Genomic DNA, 21,764 nt, shown 5'->3' with positions numbered 1-21,764 from the left:
TATATCGAAGTGACGTAGCTATGTAATCGCGAGTTGAATTATCAAAATTATTTTGAAAAGCTTCTGAAATACTAAGAATTTAAAATAACAAAATATTGGAATGTTTATAAAAAACAAGACGTTAATTCTTACATTATCTTGTGTTTACATGAGTATGCAAATGACCCGTAAAATCCATATTTAGTTTGGATACCGGAAAATAAAAACAGTACCTAAACTTAATTATTACCAAATCAGGCAAACATATTTATAGAAGAAAACCACATAATAGGATAATAAAGATAATAAAATAATGACTAGGAATAAAGTACTAGCAACTTGCCACTGTTCTTATTTTGGTTGTATAATACAATCAGTCATACCGGTTGATCCGTCAATGTATTATACTACAAAGGACAATGGGCGATTCCGGTCCAAATGTCCACCACGAACGAGACCTATATAGCTAGATAGCCCGTTAAATACGGAACATTTTTTGTTATGAAAGTAAAAAAAAAATATAATACCAGAAAAAAGTTATAGCAAAATCAAAAAACTCATTGCATAGATTTTATCAATTTCATTTTTTCAATTACTTTTCGTAATGTTCGATTTTCGTACTTTCTGACAAAATACAATTGTTCACTATTAGAGAGAAGATACCGCCAGTTACATCGACCTTTCTTAGATCCAGGCACCGCTGAGTATATTCAAGCACTTCTGGCGCCTCAATTGGTTAGTGATTCGTCATCCATCGGGCAAAAAAATATGCGTTGTTTATATGCAAATTAAATAACTCATCTTAGTTTTAGATAAAGTGCGGAAATGGAAGTGGAATAAAATAAAAAATAATAATGATAACATACAAAAACTACCGAAAATTAAGAATACATTTTTGGCTATAACTTTTTTTTGGCATTGTTTTTTTTTTACTTTCTTAGTAAAAGTTACTCTAAATTAAGTGGACTATTGAATTATATAGGTCTCGTTCGCGGTGGACATTTGGACCAAACTTCATACATTCTTGCCCAATCTCCTTTGCGAAGGTTAGAATGTTACTAGACCTTTATCTAATGTCCGGGATCGTACATATTCAATCTATGTGACCCAAAGTTGAACAAAAAAATAAAAAATATAGTGTATCTTGGTCCGCATTGAGCAAGCGTGGTGATTTATGCTCAATCCTTCTCCGTGTGAGAGGAGGCCTGTGCTCAGCAGTGGGACGATAAAAAAAGGCTGTAACAGTAACAGCATCTTGGTGCTTCTAAGCTTAAAGAATTTCCGATACACTTCAACTGTATATAGTCCCTAGAAACAAATTGATATCTATGACTATTAAAAACGTCAAAACATATCAATAAAAATTGCCATCCGTCGTACTGCGGGTTATCATTTTATCATCAACTAGAAAAATAAGATTCATGCATGCTTGTCACGAAACTTAAGCAATCACGTGTCAAATGAATTCTTATTTGTTCATATTACTAATTAGCTGTGTTCCCGCGGTTTCACTCGCGTCCCGGGGGAGATTCTCCCCGTAGCAGGACAAAATATACCTTATGTTACTCAGGCATAGTCTAGCTTCCCAGTAGTCAGCTCAGTAGGTTCAGAGCATTTAAGGTTTGTAGCAAACAAACAAAAAACTTTTTCCTCTTTATCATTTAGTATAATAGATGATTATCGTATTCTCTTGTGTAGCAATACAATGACATGCACAACTTGAAAAGATTGTTGACCAGTTCTTGAAAATGGGTATAATTTAGGCGATCACCAAAAATATTTTTAAGACTCTAAGCTGAGGCACCAAATAAAATAAACAACTCCAAAAAAAATAAATTGACTTTATTAAAAGGGCACTAAAGTATATAATATTATGATCCAAAAAAAATAAAATAACATCAGAAAAATCGCAAATCTCGCACAAATATTATTTTTGGTTCCCAAAATGGATTAATGGTCACCAAATTCTATCCAACTAAAAGATTAATATTACTATAGTACGCGCCAAATAAACATGCAATAAAGGTCATTCAACCGCCCTGCCGTCAGGGGCGCATCACCTGTCCGCCATTTTGTAATAATGTCCTTCCGTCATTTCGAATTTGGAATGCGCTTGGGATAGACTACTCAACTTGTGTAGGTACTCTACTCGGAAAGTTTTACTGACTGATCATACTTTTGACCAAAGGTTTGTAATCCTTTGCGACAAGGACGCCTCTTACCGCGATACACTTGTTTTGATCGTGTTACCATTGCACGTTTATTTGGCGCGGACTATACCAAAATCAAAGTTAGTGACGAAAACGAATCGCTGCAAAACCGACTCCACGTAGTCTTGTCTGCCCTACCCCTAGAGTGCAATTCAAATCCGCGTAGGCGCAGAGGGACGAGGCGGCCTGCGAGCTGAGGCGCAGGTAGTTTTTAAGGCTTGCCGCCGCGGCTGAGGCTGGCCGGCAGAGCCGGCCAGCAAGCCGAAGCTGCGGTGGTGAGCGTGAAAACCATCTGCGACGATAAGCTCGCATGGGACCGCCGGAGCCCCGCAGTGCCGGAGCCGTGACAGAAGCCATGCTTGCTGCATGTTTCGTGCTTACATTTTACTACTGAGTTACACACAAATTCATATAACAATAAATAAGCGACGTACGTTTGGGAACCCCAGTATATTAATTGGTATTTGGGAAATATTCTAGCGATCGTTAGCTTTTTTAGTCTAACAAAACTGACCAAATTAGGAGTCATGGTATTACATAATTGGTAACATCTAAGTAGTGACAATATATAATATTTGGTCTAAAGTGTATTTTAAAGGCGTCCATATATTTTTTTAGTAGTCAATAATACGAAAAATGGTTTTACCTAATAATATTTTTGGAAACGTTATTTGGTGACCATTTATCCATTTTGTTAACCGTTTAGAATTTTTTTGGTAGTAAAATAGGTACTTTTTTGGGTGGTGTTTAAACACAAACCCTTGAAAATTACGGCACCTTTATTTGGTTATAGTTTATTAGTTTGGTATTTGATTGATACTATTGTTATATTGTTTTCTACTTCATGAAAATAAAAAAAAATCGAAAGTTGTGATGAGTCAGTGTTTTTGGTAGTTATGAGAAACTAATTTGTTTTCCTGTTAGGAAGGCGTACGTGATAATACAACACCACATTTTTTCCCAAACTGCTCTAGCCACTCAAGCGTCCAAGCCGCGCAGTGATTCTCGGCCCACCTGTCCGCGCATGAAATGTCAATTGCTTTTTTACGACCAAGCGAGACTCTCTCAACAAAAATGATTACTACTGAAAAACTACAATAGCTAGATTCGAATAAAAAATACTCACGGAAAGCTAAAAGAACGTAAAATTTAATTTGATTAAAAGTAAATTACTTTAATTAATATTATAGGATGATAATAAAGTATAAAGTTGAGGATATCAAAAAAAATATCGATTTTTTTTTTATTCCGAGTTTTATAAGAAAAATATAGTGATTACTGGTAACAATGTTTTTTTATTATATTAGTACAGGATATACTCTTTAAAATGATACCAATATCTTAATATAAGTAATTAGTTTTCTGTCATGAAAAAATAAACAAAGTTAAGTGTTTCTCAAGCGGTCACTGGGCCTCGGGCGACGTAAAAATGTGACAAGATGGCCGCCCGGCTAATAGCGTGTTCACACGACGACGTTGTTTTAATGAAACACGCATATTACTGTTCGGTATGTTTATAGAGCAAACATGTTTACTTTTATATAATTTTATTACATATAATTTTTTATTATGTTAAATAGAAAAAAAGAAAGCGGTTATTGGTATTACAGTAAAATAAATACACTGTAAAACTGTAATTTTAGGTATTTTTCATTCTTTGATATTGAAAAACGAAAACTAAATAAACATGCCGTCACCTATAAGTAGATACATAAACAAAGCCAAAAGCCACAAAACATTCCCAAATTGATCATAAAACGCTCCGTGTGAACAAACCATTATTTGCGTTGTAAGTAGATCAGTCCAAGGGGAGTCGGCTCACCAACACTAAAATCATGAATAACGTCTTAACATTTTAATCATTATAGACCCCATCTCAATGTATTTCGTTTGTAAATAGCCATTAACGTGCTAATAGTGAACGATTCTCGTATATTTTGCATTTATTTAACAAAAATAACCAATTAGAATACACTGTAAACAATAGAAAAGTATCAAACGATGATCGTGTAGTGATCGTATAACTTTTCCACCTAAATTATACTATGTAAACGTTTTGAAATTGTCGTAATAATACATATTTCGTAAAGGAAATTTCTTCACATTTATTTTGATATAAAATAACAATCTAAATAAGGTATAAAACAAGAAACTTACCACATTTTTGTCAAGAGCTCCACACACAAAAAAGTCACTTGTCAAAAACAACGAACTGTCACTTCAATATATTTTTTTATAAATTTAATGTTGCCATTGCACAGAAAAAATCACAACTCACGGATGACAAATTTAATAACGCGCCATCTAGTATCAATCAACTATATTAATACCACCTGGCTATAGCGCTGTACACGTTTAAACCGAACGATGTCGTTCGGATACTGTAGTCACCATGGACGCTTAAGGCAAGAATTTTTTTGGTGACTGTTATCACCTCGGACGCTTGAGTGGCTAGGTTTAGTTCTCGCCAAACTTAATGGAGACTCGTTATCAAATTCCAAGCATATACCTACCTACGCTCATTCTAAGGCTTATGCCTAAAAATGGTTCCAGCACAGTTCTTAGTCCCCGTAAATTCTGGGTAATAGGGTATGACTTACGAAGATTTGGAATAAAAAACATTTGAGCAACTACGACACATCTCAAGATAGATTTAAAAGGCAGTGGAGAATATGACTAAAGCCAAGTTAAGTAAGGAGGTTAAGTAAGGTAAAAGCTTAAAGTTAAATACACCTTTAAGGAAACTTTGCCTTAACAATTAGGGAAAATCAGAGTTCTGCGCAGTACTACTTGATTATCTCAGGGCTGTTATTATATAAATTGTAAAGATAAAGAATTAATAGCTACCTAAAAGTTTTGTAACAATTTACGTGAACAACAGATAAGAATATTATTATTTTGTTTTTACAGTTTGCTGGTGATCTTGTACCAACTGCAATGTACACACATGCACATATCTGTATACCTACTATAATTACCTGTATGTCCTAGCCTTACCTAACATGCTCATCACGATATGTGTTCTGATTTCGATTCATTAGTCGATCTCTCAATAGTTGCATAGGAAACAATATGTCATCATAATTTTCTTTCAATATGAGTACTTTAGGGTGCGTCCACATCTGGCGAATGTGCCGCGAATGCGCAGCTCGCGAGCCGTTTGCGACCTGCCCGCGAGCTGCGCGCGTGCAGTCACTGCAATAGCTTGGTGCGCCTCTTTAGCGCAACTCATGCAAGGCTCGTATAGAGCGCGCGAGCGGCGCGCGATCTGCGCGCACTTAGTTCTCGCCCTTTCCGTTTATTATTTAATAAAGAGCGCGTCGCGCGCCGCTTGCGCGCTGATCGTGTACGGCGCTTAGGTCGCGCGCGAACTGCGTGCGGGCGGCGCAGAAGCGGCGCACGAACAAAAATGCACGCGCGCAGCTCGCGGGCAGGTCGCAAACGGCTCGCGAGCTGCACATTCGCGGCACATTCGCCAGATGTGGACGCACCCTTATACGTTATGGATATTATAATATGAAAAAAATCAAAGAATTTTCGCAGGTGGTAGAATCTTGATAATTCTGATTACTTCTGATTGCAAGTATAAATTAAAAACAGTATTCTTTCAGTATAATATAATTTACAACAGTCATTGAAACTAAAAATAAACATATTAATAAAAACTTACCAACTAAAATTGAAAATTAGGTACGCAACTAGTTATTCTAATTAAAATAAATATTAAATTGGTGGGCAATGTGTTTTAAAGCAGCGTTGTCACGGGTAAATAACTTATAAAGAAAAGTTATAAAGAAACATTAAATAAAGCTTATTTTAATACACCATTCTAAGTAAGACTTCGTATCAAGTTTTCCCAGGGATTTCCTTCAGAATTTTATGCATATTTATCAAACATAATTATAGCACAAACGTGTGTCAAAATGGGTGTGCTATGCTTATTAACTAAAACCGATTATTGGAGACCTCTGCTGGAATTTGAAGGAAACAAATTTTCATACGGTGTGAGATATCTACTTCTCAATAGAAAAAGACCACTTCAACCTTTAAGAAGATTGGCAAGCAAGTTCAATATTGATAGTTTTCTCTAGCCTACTCTACTAAGTAGTCCTTAAACATCAAACATAAAATAATTTAGCTAACCTAGATCGTGATAATCGCGGTATTTTGTAACTAAATAGATCGAATGCATTAGCAAGCCGACAATAGTTCTGGCAAAGAACAAGGCTTTGTACAACACTTTTTGATGACGCTTTCTCTGTGTTCCCATTGTCTTAATGTCAGTTCTTTGGGGATTGGCTGCATGTTGACCTCTTCTGAAAAGATAAAGATACAATTTGAATTATTAAACTGAATTAAATTCATTAAGAAAGCTACAAGTTTTTAACTTGCCCGTCTTCTATCTACATATACAAAGGATTTCTTTATCAGTTGATCCAACAAAATATATATTCCTATGCATAGGCATTTACGGTGATTGTTACGGTTTGATGTACATTATGTCTTGATAAATCAGAATCACTAGAGACCTAAAGTTATTATCAGTCAAGGAAAGGTACTAGAAAAAATAGAGCTCACATAATATCTAATAAAACCTAGGTTGCTATAATATTAATGCTATTGAACGCTAAGTAATTGTTATCAGGTGTCCCTATATAAAAATATTGGCTTTAATAGCTTTTATGAAATGACTGACAACCAATAATGACGCTCATATCTGAGCTATTCGTAATGAATCTAGATTATATCATCATTCAAGGTACTGACCTACTAACAACAGTGTAATTGTATGAATTTTTACTTAGAACATAACTGATTTGAGATCAATGTCAAACAGGTGCTATTAGCTTATCATTTATCACAAATATTTGCTTTATCATGACAGTTATTGATTCAAGATTATAAATGCTTTAAGTATCCGTATGATTTTACCTTCTGAGGTATTTGAGATAGTACTACTTTTCATATTGAGTCTGTCTAATGCGTTTTTAAGCGCCTGCCGCTTTAGATGCTCTTCTAATTTCAATATGCAGCACGTTATGCTATGCAGATAACAAGAGGAACTTAATAGTTAAACAAGAAAGAAAATAAAGGGAAGAAGGTAAGTTGCGTGCCAACGTGCCAACTCAAAAACAAATTTTATACAATATCTAGGCATTTAGAAGTACAGTTTGTAAAAGAGCCTATACGTACAAAATATTCATTTCGTGAGCTGAGGAGAGGACCACAAACAAAATGATGTTTATTGCCTACTCTATAAACGTTGGTAATCTCCAGTGACAAACTAGGTCCATTGCATCATGATAAATATCTTTCTACATACCACATTAGCACCCTTATATTGTGTTACATAAGATAATTACCGGAAGAGTAGTCGCCATAAGCTCCGTATGTGGGGCATAAATCGTTCATCACAGTGTACGTTAGTATTCTCATACAAGTTGGTAAAGACATATCCATGTACGCCGATGTTAAGATGTGCGATGAAGCAATGTGGTGGTTCAACGATATCATTAGCACTACAAGAAAGTATTTGCCTTGCATCTTGTTTGTATGTAGGTACGCTGAAACAAAAGACGATCATGTTAGGCGAGAACGATACTAAGTAAAGGTAGGTAGCTACTGTCTGTTCTTTGAAATAAACTAGACAGTTTCTATAACGTTGATATCAAATCTGTGACGTCACTTGTCATGTTGCTAAAATAAATAAATTACTCTGTGAAGGAAATTATTTTGTTCAGAGTATTTTTAAGGGTATCTGACGATGCATAAATCAATGGTTATTGCTAGCGCTTTACCGCAGGGACCTAGACATATAATTAGAAGGCCAGTTCTGGTCGCTCGTAACTTATTTTTATAAAAACTAGCTCTGTAGTGCATTCTAAAGGGGTCTAACAAGTTCGTGCCGAGGAAACCTGGTTTAATTTCATGCTTAGAAATGACAGGAATATTATATCTAGGAGTGCACGAGTAGGGATAGGTACTCGTCTTATAAAAAGTAGGTACCTAATAATGTAGGATGGTTTACTTTGGCACAATGGACAGGGAGATTAATATTCTAAAATTGGATCAACGCACGCGAGTGGTGATAATTTCTGTTTGTGCTAAGACAATTTATCAATGTGGGGTTTGTTCTTGTTTAGCGGCGCCAAACTTATATTAGGGCCACATTAGTAGTTAGATTCTACTACTACAACCAAATGTGTAACTTCCTGGTCCGATCTTTACTAACACAGTTTTAGAACCCGACGCGTGATTTTTTACTGGAATCTCCAAACATAAAAATCATCTTTGAAAAGCTCGAGTGAAAAATAACAAAGAAAATTATGGTTTAAAAAATTACTCACCGATTTATCACTGTGAAGAACCTCGGGGAAACTTAAATAAATATAACACTCCGTAGATGTTCCCTCATCTAATGGTTGGAAAATAAATAGCTCCAGTCTTTTTATACTCGACCCTGTGCCGGTAAACAAGTCCCTAATAAAATTCTAGGTGCGTAAATAATTTTCTCAGCGCAAAAACTTTTGTAACTAATTATATTTTACACATAAAACGAACTCATTAAATTCCGCGCGTAACTCGTATTTTTGTCGCGGGGTGATCGCGTACAAAACTTGAATGAGCCCGTTGGCTAGCACCAAAATTTCAACGTAAACATGTTGTTATAAATAACCCGAACATAGTTTATCGGTAACTACATTTTATCAAACTAAATAAATGACCTATGTCTCTTAAGTATATATTTAAAAACTTGTTCAGCTCAAAGGTTTTTATTATAGTCACGATCGTCTGTGGGGGACCACCCTCGACACCCTTCCGTGTTTTCAGATCTTTTTAGTAGTTTAAAAAGTAATATAAAAGCTAATAAATAAATTATCAGACAATCTTTTGATAACTTTCTTCTAGTTTCCCTATCTTCGACCTTCATTGGCATCTCATTTAGGCACCACGGATCGTAAGCTCTGCTGGAAGTTTCGTGCTTGAATGTTTTGCACGTCTGCGTCTAGTCAGACTACTGTTAGTGATACTGATTACGTTTTAATGAGTTACGATGTTGACAAATTAAGTTAATCGTAACCTCATTATTCTGTACTGTAGTTTGAAAAAACAAGTTGTTAGGTAACTATATTTCGGAACATTCCATTCATTGGTGTCAGGATGTCCCTCGTCTGAAAAAAATGTAGGCTTTACCTGTCATTTCATTTCAAGTAGGTACATGCTAACTAATATTTATTTAAAAAGAGGAAACAAGCATCTAACTGCGTCAATTGATATAAGTAGGTACCTACGTTTAACTATATTTTCCGTAACAAACAAAGCGTGCTGTAACTATTATTCAGTAAATAATTAATTATCTGTAACTGTGGAATTTTATACATAAACTACATAATAGGTCATTTCAAACAGTATAACACATTATTTTTAGCTCGCAATGTGGGCTATGTTTGCGGATGTTCGGTCTCCGGGCAAGTCGTTGTTCCACATAAAGGAGTCAACATTAGAGTACACTAGCACTTTCTTTTTCATTCATAACAGATAAGAAATTTTGGCCGTTATTGCTAGGTATCTATTTTTCGTACACATCTCCACAAGGATGTATCAAAAATCTGAGCAATGATTGCGTATCACTTTAAGACCATTCGGTTTTTTGGTCATATGGCAAAATTTTGTGACACACACATGTTTCTTGAATTTTTAGATCTTTTTTTAGATTTTTTTCTTTGAAACTTCTAGAAACTTAGGTTCTTTGGTTATCCAATGATTAATTCTTTTCGGTGTGCGACGAACACATCAAAGCCATCAAAGCGGAGATAACTTTGAACACGCAGTAAGTCTGTGCTTGAAAATGTGAAAAGAATGTCATTTATTACCTACTCATTAGTGGTGTTAGGTATTTCGTGGCACGAAAAACTACAAGAGACTAATTACCTAGTCAGAAATTAAAATTATCAGTTCTATACCTACTTGATATTTCATTTAGGTAGGTAGGTACCTATGATGTAAGAAATATCTTTGTAAAAGTGTTACCTATATCTTTCACTGAAAAAAATAAATTCCTAATGTCTGCAGACCTTTTATTATGGACTTTCAAACTAAAGGTTTAAAAGAAAATTCGCCAAGCAGCACGGAGTCTGGAATTTGGAGGTGTTACACCCCTATGCCTGGTGGGACCCCGGATTTTTATTGAGCCTGGTAGGTGATGAAGATCAAGAATTATAAAAGGTGTCGCGGGTAAAACTGATAGGTAACAGGGAATAGAAGCGTGTAGACTATCAGTAGGTATTTGATACGAATTAATGACTACCTACTTGTTGTAATTAGGATACATTTATTATTTGCGATAGACATAGCATTGGCGTGTTGTCATGGACACCGACTGATAATACAAACAGCTGCCTACATTAGTTATTTTTACAACTTTATTTTGATAATAAGTAATTAAACGAATTTAATATTTTCTTGGAGGAGCAGATTTGAGTATTTTTCAATAATATTGTTGACTAGCCGTTCACCGCGGTTTCACCCGCACGCTCTTTGAAAGGGAAGACCTTATGGCATGTGGACCGCCAGTTTTAAACGTCTTCATAGTAGGTAAGGTTTAGCCATTTGCTAGGTTTCATTTCCTAGCTTAGCCAAATAATTTTATCACACTATCGAATTGACATAATATGTATAGGAATGTAGGTACCTATAGCATATATGTATGTTATAGATGTTATGATTTCAAATAACAAGTGATATTATTACGATAATCTTTATCCAATCAAAATCAAGGTAACAAACAAAGTCTAAGGACGTGAAAACCTAAGGAAATCTTATCATCTCTATTCCTAGTTCTGATTAGTTAATTCTAAATTTTTCCAACACCAACTAAGTAGATAATCTTTGGGCTTCCGATACTTACCTGTGTTTATTTATACTTCCTGATAGTCCAAAGATTACAAATTAGCTATTTCTAGAGAAGTCTATAGTGTTAATTTATGTATTGAATTTTAATAATTTATTTTCTAAGTTCAACAGTAACATCATTTTGTTAATGTGAGAAGTCATGGGGGTGTAGGTAGGGTGGTTAGAGTTAAAGTGAGAGAACGAGTCTGATATCAGAATCCCTATTTTATTTTGGATCGGTAAAGCATGTCTTCCTCAGTTTTTTAACTGACATCATCGTAAAAGTGACATTCTTTCCAGCCATACTTTCATACTCAATCCAAGAAAAAATAAACCTTTATAAGCTGTTAATTAAATTCCTTTCAAATGAAGTCTGATTTGTAATTAGAGAAATTGCAAATACATTAAGCAACTCCCTAGACAAGATTACGATAACTTGATGTAAGAAATAAACATGTATTTATTAATATTAGATATAAGTAATGTAAGTATTATGAAAGTGCACATGTATGTCATGTGTGTCATTAAGAGCACCTGTGTCTTCCGGGTCGATGCACCCTGATGTCCATACAGACCTCATTTTTTGCAATAGTAATTATCTTGATGAGGGAAAACTTTGTTAGTAAGTAGATGTGTATTGGGCACGCTTTTCTGAGGTCACATCAATTTATGCCTACGTGGAAGCTCCTTGTAAAAACAATCATACCTTTGAAGTACAGTTGAATCCGTTTATAATGACATCGAAGGGACTTTACAAAAACGTCATATTAAACGGTCGTTATACAAAGCATTTCGTAGAAAATAATAAAAAGATCTCGTCATTTTGTCAGAATGTACATATTTATTTAACTGTGCGTACTTAATCTTCCACGATTCCTCATATTCCGATTAAACTGAGTAAATAAACAATGACAGACTAAGTTAATCAAATAAAATACACATTAAATTAATTGAACAAGATCATAACACTTTGGTCACATAAATTTGCATTAATACAAGATATGTTACAATGGCAGTTGAATAGCACCATAATAAATTTAAAATACTTAGTTATTTTAATAACGCAATTAATTATTACTATTTTATGCATTGTTTGAATTGTTCGTGATTAATTATTTTAGATCTTATGCGGTTACAGCCACGATTGTCTAAAGCTTAGAATAAAATCACACGCACATTTTAATGTAGGATTGATCACTGCCATTAACGTGGGCACGAACTATGTAACCATGCAGTGTCTTACACGGAGCGACTGTCAATCTGACCTCCTCAGTCCTCAATCCAGTTACCCGGTAAATCCGCTTGGTAAGTCTGGCTGTCAGTCTTTCTGGCTTTTGACTACCTACATGTAACGACTGCCAAAGATGGTCACCACCAAGAGGTATCGTATTGCCCAGGTAACTGGGTTGAGATCACATAGGCAGTTGCGATACTCGGCTGTTTTCAGCTAGACTGGAAGCCGACCCCAACATGGTCGATAAAAATGTAGGTAGGTATAACAATAAGTGTTTTTTCTGGAATTCTACTTTTATGTCCACTGCTATTTTCCGCTGTGGTTTTACCTGCGTCCCAAGGGAACTATGCTACTTATGAAAAGTAGCATGTACCTAAGTATACTATAAAATGTTATTCTGATATCCAAGACGGTATCAGGTGTAAAAGAGAGGTATTTAAAATGATACAAGAATCCGTCTTTTTTAGTCAAAACAAACATTTCACTTGTTATAAAACCGTTTATTTCGGTATCAAAATAATAAACAATGTTCACGTTTTCAACGGATGTATCTGCGAGTATGAATTCAATGTAGAGCCCAAGTGCGCAAGGTTTCCCACGAAAATGATAACTACGTATACTGTTGTTGACTTTTCATTGCTTTATTGCTACAAGTATTGTTGCTAGGGGTTCCACGTTGCATTAATTGAAGAATAATTAATAAAATAAGTAATATCTATCATAATAATTTCTTGCATGACAATATTACAGAAGTGTGAATAACAACTGTATTTGTATGATATACAATCGTTAAAGATTTATTGTCACTCTTGAAATAATCGTAATTATTACGAACATATCTCTTTGTAAATTAATACAATTATTGCTCAATTGTATGACGTGACGACAAACTGTCTAGCTATTTGACAGACTTTTACTCATAACTCAGGGCAGAGTGTATTAATGATATACAAGGTCAATGAACTTATAATAATAAATAATTAATTTTCGTAAATTGTTCCCATATTAGGTACCTGCCTTAGTTACATAACATGAATAAGGTATGTACTTAAGATAATTCTATTACGTACGGATGAAAGGTTAATGAACTCAATTATCTCCCTATTACTTAAGACAAAAGATTTATGGCATTTGTATATACAATTACATTTTTCCCACAAAAACAATACAATTTATAATTTCAGAAACATTGAATAACAAGTTTTTTATTCTCATATATGATATTACCATACCAACTTTGTGAACACTACGTGAATTTTATTGGCATGTATGCGGCGACTAAGTAAAACGAATATAGGTTTAAAAAAAATAATAGAGTGGGTACCATTTATAATGGGTTGGCAACTAAAAAGGAGTATCATAAAAAGTAAAAGGTAGCATATTAATATGTCAGTTATGAGGTCCGTTTTAATTTAAACTAGCATCAAGTTTTTCTTTTGGCAACTGAATTAATATCTAAGCGAAAACTTAATGATGACAATAAAATAGAAAATGGGCATTCATAAATAATACAAATCAGGTTCTATTTAAAATTGTTTGGATGAAGAATAAATATAAACTAGCTCCTATTATAAATATATTGTGCGACTTTTTAATATCTTTAAATAAAGTCTAAAATGGCATGAAGAAAAAATATTTTGCGGTTGTTATTTTCAAAATTATAGGTGAATAGCATGGAAGTAAGCATGCAACATGCAGCAAGCATGACTTCTGTCACGGCTCCGGCGCTGCGGAGCTCCGGCGGCCCCATGCGAGCTTATAGTCGCAGATGGTTTTCACGCTCACCACCGCAGCTTCGGCTCAGCCGCGGCGGCGAGCGTTAATTTTGAACCTTACATATTATAATAGCCGCGAAAATATTTAATCGCTGGCAAGTTATTTTATTTGTTGCCAACATTTGTCGACTTTTAAGTTATTAGTCACCAGGAATATAATAAGCCAATTTGATTTACATTTGGGAAAAACTCGTAATTTATATTCATTACCGTGAGACCAAAGAGTTCGTAAGAAACTCATTCACACTTCTATTGAGTTTCACTCGATTTTCTCATGTCACGGCCTTACAAATCTATAACTATACTTAGAATTGATTATACAGCTTAGAAACCTGTATTACATACCTTGGTTTAAACTTGATATGCCTGCAGGTCAAGAACCAAGTAAAAGCTAGTATTCTCAGGCTAGTCTCAGTAATTTTCACGACCGGTTGCTTTTACAGATAGTTACTTTACTTGCACCTGTAGATAATATCTGATTGCTAGCTATTTCCTGGGGTTTCTCATGCAAGCAGATAAGATGTGTCGTTTATCCTTCCTTGTTTCAATGCAGGTAAGTACTCATACCTTTGCGCTTACCAACTAATTTAATTTTAAACATAACAATTTTAAACAAATTTTGAAAAATAACAAGGATACAGATTGTTAGTTTTAGCTCGACCTCTGTATGCCTGGATGATAAGTGGCCGCTCAAATATTTTTTCAAATCAATCAATCATAATTTCAAATTCGTAAGTTCCGATAACACGTTCAATCAACCAACAAACTTTTTAGCTCTTTAGTATATATATTTTATTGGTAGAATCCACAGCCTAGTTCATACTACCATAATAATCAATATGACACCTCCATGGAGTTGTTGTTACCTTTAATTAAATCTTTACAGCATGAAGTGGATATTTATCGCCTTGGCATTTCCTCACAATCATTGTTGTCGACAACTCTTTAAACGTTTCTTGAAGACTATGTAATGCTATATTAACATTTAAGACGAAGTAAGAATGAAAGGGAAACAATGCTTCCTCAATTTATAATTTAAGTAGGTACTTTCCCAATATGGTAAGTTATGGCATTAAACATGGAAATTCACTGAGTGATAAAACAATGCTTGTATGTATGGTTACAGACTACAGAGACAATAAAGCTTGTGGCACATTATAGCAGCACCGCAACAGCACGGCTCCACACCAGCATTTAAGTTGTCATTCAATTTAGAGTATTAAATCGTGTATATTATAATATATTTCGTAATGTCAATATGAAAAAGCCAACGGCGAGCAGTCAGCGTGCTTGCCGCTTCCACACAACTCGACTCGCCGCCCGCGTGCTGCAAGCGAGCGGTCCTCATGCGTACAGCGCGCCGACGGCGTGCTAATTGCGCGCCGACTCCGAGCCGGCAGCGAAACAACGTCATTACGTCGTGTTCAATCATAACATCAATCATAATCGTCTTAAAATAATATTGAGTTTGCGGTGACAGCAAGCTTACACCTCGCGGCCGGCGCGCGGCCGGCGCGCCGACGGCGAGCGGACGGCGCGCCGACGGCGAGCGGACAGCGCGTGGTTGGCGCGCTGGCAGCTAGCCGTAGTCTTAATTCGAGGCGACGCCGTGCTGCAGCCGTGCTGTTGCGGTGCTGCTATAATGTGCCACAAGCTTAAGTAAGTAAATACCATAGATGTAAGACAAACTGAGTCATCCAAAAAACACAACAATTGAGGAATATTCAGTAAAAAAACTAATACGAAAATAGTACAAAAGTATGGCTTTTAAAAAGGTAACATTTTTTTTTCTAATTGTGACAGATTGTTGGTTCAATCCTTACTAATATTATAAATCGGAAAGTGAGTTTGTTTGTTTGTTTGTTTGTTTGTTCCGCTTTCACGCCGTAACTACTGAACCACAAGGTAATATATTGCAAACGAATATAAATATGTAAATTTAGAATCTAAATGATACGATAATGAATCCTCGAAAATGAGGAATTCCCGAGGGATGATGTACAATTTGTTTAATCGTCTAAACTGTTTTTTTTTTTTACATCTACTCAGTTTTTCTACATCAGTTTTGGTTTAACAACTAATCGTATCCAGCGTTACATCGCGCTTCTTAGATTTTTCCGTGGGAATGAGAAGTTTTCTTATAGTTGTGATTTATACCGCAATATAACCGAATTCCACGCGGGCGAAGCCGCGGGCGGAAAGCTAGTCTAAAATAATCCCTCTTCTATCTGTCACTATCTAACACTGAAAGAATTATTCAAATCGGTCTACTAGTTCCTGAGATCAACGTGTTGAAACCAACTCTTCAGCTTTATAATATTAGTGTAGATAGATTGCCACATTAATATCGATCCATCACGCTTACAACATGAATGCATATTGTGAATGCAATAAGAGAACGATTTCAGCACATTTCTTTCTTCAATACAAATCCTAATGACTGGTAAACGAAGTGGACGCTGCGACGCATAGTAATAGTTTATTTACACGGAGAATAATCTACTGGTTTGACACCGATATATAATACCGATATATATAATACATATAATACCGATTGAGGATTAATATGATTATCATCTGCCAAGCCTTTTCAAGAACGTTGGGGTCGGGTATCAATCTAAACATTGGTCATTGGTCACATCTGGCAGTGGTCAACCCAGTTAGCCGAGCTTTCTGGATTCTGAAATGACAGCCAGAGTACGAGAGCCTTCCGAAACACGGAGGAATCCGTGAATCTGGCATTTTTCTGCAAAAAATATTTAAGTATTTTAAAAGATGCTAAGTGAATTGTAGAACCTATTAACTGAGTTTGGGGAAACATTGCTCATTGCCTAAAGCAGTTATTTTTGTCATTGAATGCCATTGCTTCAGGTACTAACACATTTTGACTATAATTACGTTTTAAAAAAAGATTATTATTTTTGCCCTTTTTTGAGTGGTTAAATAAAGGTTAACCGAGGGTATAACCATAACAATTTATATATTAATAAGTATGTATTATGATCTTATGAAACTACTTCTAAATATTCTATGGATGTATATATTTTTTAATTTTGAAGGATTGTTCAAATGCAACGTTTTGCACCTTTGAGAGTTTGTTTTACAATTATTGTCATTCCTTAGCTGCAATGTTTTATGTAAATTAATATTTTATGACATGGTCGGTAGCTATGGTTTTAAAGTTCAACAATATTATTGAACGTAAACAACTATTAGTATTGATTTATTTTTTTTACTTTATTTTTTTATAACTGTAGCAAAACTAAAAAAAATATTTCAGGATTGTTTCTTGCAGCGTGGAAATCGTAGAGCTATCTTGTGTTGATCCTTTTTTTATATATAAATAATATAAAAAAAGCTTGATTTCAAGGATTTTTTATTATTGAACGTAAACAACTAGTATTGATTTCTTTTTTTATATAACAAGGTACAACAAATCTAAAAATATTTCAGGATAGTTTCTTGCAGCGTAAAAGGAAATCGTAGAGCTATATTGTGTTGATGTATTTTTTATTTTCTTCTACAATAAATCTCTTTTTCAAAACGAAAAAAAACATGATTTCAGGATTTTTGTCTTGCAGTGTAAGGAAATCCTTAAATGGCATTTTTTTATCAATTATAAGCGATGCTGACAGACTAGCTAATTATAAAAAATTTAAGATGTTTATTGCTTATTGCACTTAATGTTTCTGTATTAAATACCGATGCATAAAAATTGTTCAGGTGTTCATCCATCCTGTAAAATGCAGTTTGTTTAACATAACTGTTTCTTGTTTCTTTAAAATAAGGATGTTATAAGTAGTTAATCCTCTTTTTACCAAAAATACATAACATTACTCTTGATCATCCGATCAAAATATTATAATAACATGATTTCAGATAATATGACAATAATAATTTATTGGAGGAGTGTGAAACTATCTTTTCCCCGTCGTTTTGTCCACCTCTGTTCCAGTAAATTTTCCTCTTATTTTAATCATTTTATCATGATAATGTTGGATGCAGTTAATTTTGTTTAAAATTTTTACAATTTAACATTTACGAATGGTTGTAGTATTAATCAACTTAAAGCAAACACTAGACACCTACATTTAATAATTTATTCTTAGTTGTAACGTGACAAACACTGTGTTACAATCGCAATACATACAACTTTTTCGAATACATCAGAATCTACAATCGATTACATTATTCGATTCCACATCGATTACTCGATTCGACTTAACCCCAATGATTTTGTTTAGGCGTAACCATGGTAACCGTAATACATCGTAGTTTGAATGTTTGTAATCGTTCTATGTTTAGAACGTAGGGGAACGCATGCGCCCTTTATGCGTCGTTCCCGCGCATGAGTCAACACCCTTGTCAAGTTCGTCATTGGACGCAGTGCCAATGGTTCCGTATAAAAGAATCATATAATATAAGGCTTTATGGTTTTTATTAGAATGTTCTTTAGGTCTTATTTCTCCTGCCCTATTCCCAAGTTATATGGGGTCGGTACAATATACCTATTTATATTTTTTTACACAATATTACCACTTAAGATAGGTATTACCTGAGTAAAATATCTCGCAAAAAACTACAATTTTTGTGTTTATAATTAAAAAATAATATTACGTAACCATAATACGAGATAACGCAAGTTATCAAAACTTCGAGCACCTTTCAGCTAAGTTAAGGTCAACTGCCAGAAAGTCTACATTTAAACATCTCTTAATTAATGTAGACTTTTTTGTAAACGAGCATTTTTTATTCGATTTATTGTTTAACACCTTTCACTTATACACAATTACTTGAACTTATGAGTTTAGCTTAAATATCGTAAGTTTATATGTTGTGCAGAACAAGACAGAATTTGCTAAACTTAAACTTTAGGCGCTTGGCGTTGTAACCGTCGGTGAAAGTGAATCTGTGAATGAAAAAAAAAATGTTCAATTAAAATTAATTCAAAATGAACTATATAAAAAATAAAAGTAATAAAAAAACTTGAAGGTGCAATATGTCACCATCACTCTACAAAGTCAGTTCCATACTGACGGATCCCTAAAAATGTTTCAGTGCAGACAGCTGACGGCAGGCGCTCCCGACTCCGTTGTTATATTCGGTGTTTGTGTTGCGTTCGGCCAGTCTCAGTACATCGCTGCGCGCCAACAAGCGCCGGCTGCGTGCGTACTGGCACAACACACGCCATCGAACGCAAAAGTCAATGAAAATTCAAAATAAGAATCATCGAACGTCTATGAATGTCATTGCTCTGAGCGATTCAAAAAATATTTCTATGTTCCAAATACGAATGTATTCGTAGTGGTATTTTGTGCAGTAGGCATTGTGTGTTTTTTTTTTGTTTTGTGAAAGATTTACTGTTAGTGATTGTTTTGTGAGTTACACAAAGAAAGGTAAGAGTTCTATTGTTTTTTCTAATAATGATTAAATAGAGTACTTTACAATTGAGTGACGGAAGTTTTCAGTGTGGAACAGTTAATGCTTTGTCATGTCATTGAAATTATGTATTGTTCATAAATTAAAGTTAAGCCGTATGTTTTCGAAGAAAGTAGGAACTTACACGCCGTACAGAAATTCAACTAGAGTCGAATTTTTTTTAATGAATAAAATAATTATTTTTGTTAGGTTTTTATTCATGAAAATTTGCCTAAGTGTAATTTAAAATAAAAATAATGTTTGCGTCTGAATTGCACGTTTACCTATCTTTTATAATTAGGCAAGCAAGTTTGACATTAAAACGATCACGCTGTATATATTAATACTGGAGACAATAGAGTTACGGAACTCAGCTTTACCTACTAACATTTACGAGTGAAAAATATTGTAAAATTTAAAATATATATACGTACGTATTTATTAATGTAAATATTATAAAATATATTTGTAATGCTTCAATATAAAATTATGTATGTATGTAGGAGGATATTAAACCTTCGTACGTATTTTCTAAAACCACGATAATACAGAACAATAATTTGCCTTAACCTTTATTATTTTTTAAATCATGAAAAAAATATTACCTGGTAACTATTTTTAAGATATCATCTCTATAAAATCGTGACTATCCGGCGTAGAATCATTGATACTAATTTTGCGGTCGACTGACGAAAACCCAAATCGTGTTGCGTGACTTTTGTGTACAATTTTTGTTTGCTGAGTGATAGTAGGTAATTTCTGCGTGTTTTGAACCGCAGTAACAGCTTTCTATGGTCCTCTGTGATGGCAATAAAGGGTACTTATACCACACATTACTGCTTTATTTCGCTTTCTAATCTTTTTTTGGTACATAAGAAACCATAATGTGAAGTTGTGGTAAAGTTAATATGTGGCTCCTCAAAAATTAGGATGATCGAGCCGATGTGGTGTATGTTAACAAAATCATCATTATTTATATCTATCTTCTAAAGCTGTAGTGTTTATTTGAACTCAAAAATATCAGGAACTACTGGTCCGATTGGAAAAATTCTTTCAGTGTAAGATAGCCCATTTATCGAGTTGGAGGCTGTATTGAATTAGTTGAATAATTTAAAACCGAATAATTAGGTAATGTATAGATATTCTTAATCTGTTGATAGAACATGGAAGGTCATGGACTAAGAGTATACCTACCTTTGCCTATATAGATGTTAGGCACTACATACATATTTATATTCTTATATTACACGTGGCTAACGAAATTATGATTATACCTAATTGAAATGAGTTCTGAAATGTGTTTACAAAATTAAAAAGAATATCTTATCGCAACTATCTAAAATTACGAATATTGTTTTTCCCTATAGTATAATTTGTAGGTACTATCACTCTATTATCTCACAATAATAACATTAATTACTATTTACGTTGATATTTAATGTTATAATAGATATTCTATCTCTGGAAAATATTCCAAGCTAATCTAATATTTAAACCCAAGCCTTCAGTGCAATAGTTTTTATCCGCCCTAATCCAATTATGGAAGTAGTCGCAAATTGATTCACGACCCTTTATAACTGTGGAGTGAGTTTCAAATAAAAATGAAAACTATAATTTCCTCAATAGGGTTTAATTTCGCCAATAGCTGCACTTAAACAAGTAACTGAGCGTCATTCGGCTAACAATGGATTCCTATGTCCCATCTATCCAGACTTGCAGATAGAGGTTGATTTTTGACAAATATGCAATCGAAAAATAATGGATAGATGGATTATACAAATTCGCAGCTAAAGAATAGATCGCAAGTGTGTTGTGTTGACATCAACTATTAGAAAGTATTCGCGTTTAACTGCAAAAGGACGTAAGTGTAATCTCGGCGTGTAACATCGAGGTCACGGACGGAACATAGCTTAAAGATGTGAATACACGAATACTAGTGAAATGTGCTTATATTTTGTTCCTTTCTAATCTTAAGCAGTTCTGCTTTTCTAGAAAGATTTAGTTGGAAGCTATATTTTTCTTTCTTGAACACGATTTTATTAGGTCGACATGTGCCTAGGTGACTATACAATCTCAGGTAACTAATTTAACCATCTTACAAAATTGGCAACTGTATGTACATAGTTCTGATGACAATACAATTATGTATATGGTACTGTAGATCTTATGATAAAGCTTGAAGATATGGACTGGAACTTTATAATTGAAAAATCATAACGTAGTTATTTTTACTTGCATTTATATAAGCATGTATTT

General features: G+C 34.3%; 1 protein-coding gene and 1 long non-coding RNA gene across 2 annotated transcripts in view; one reads left to right on the top strand and one right to left on the bottom strand.

Moving 5' to 3' along the window:
- Window positions 1-5,791: 5,791 nt before the first annotated feature.
- LOC124635128 lies at window positions 5,792-8,799 on the bottom strand. The gene is made up of 3 exons (XR_006984971.1): window positions 8,537-8,799; window positions 7,553-7,753; window positions 5,792-6,505 (listed from the first exon to the last, which is right to left on the bottom strand). It is a non-coding gene; the product is annotated as an uncharacterized LOC124635128 (long non-coding RNA).
- A 10,408-nt stretch (window positions 8,800-19,207) lies between these two features.
- Window positions 19,208-21,764, top strand: part of LOC124634832 (ATP-binding cassette sub-family G member 1) — a 60,917-nt gene continuing 58,360 nt past the window's right edge. Inside the window, exon 1 of the mRNA XM_047170481.1 lies at window positions 19,208-19,486. The gene's annotated coding sequence lies outside the window, so the exon portion shown is untranslated. The remainder of the gene's footprint in view (window positions 19,487-21,764) is intronic.

This window comes from Helicoverpa zea, chromosome 12 (assembly GCF_022581195.2).
Source record: "Helicoverpa zea isolate HzStark_Cry1AcR chromosome 12, ilHelZeax1.1, whole genome shotgun sequence".
NCBI classification, from domain to species: Eukaryota; Metazoa; Arthropoda; class Insecta; order Lepidoptera; family Noctuidae; genus Helicoverpa; species Helicoverpa zea.
The sequence above is the reverse complement of the archived record's forward strand: the minus strand, read 5'-3'. Positions and strand labels throughout refer to the sequence as shown.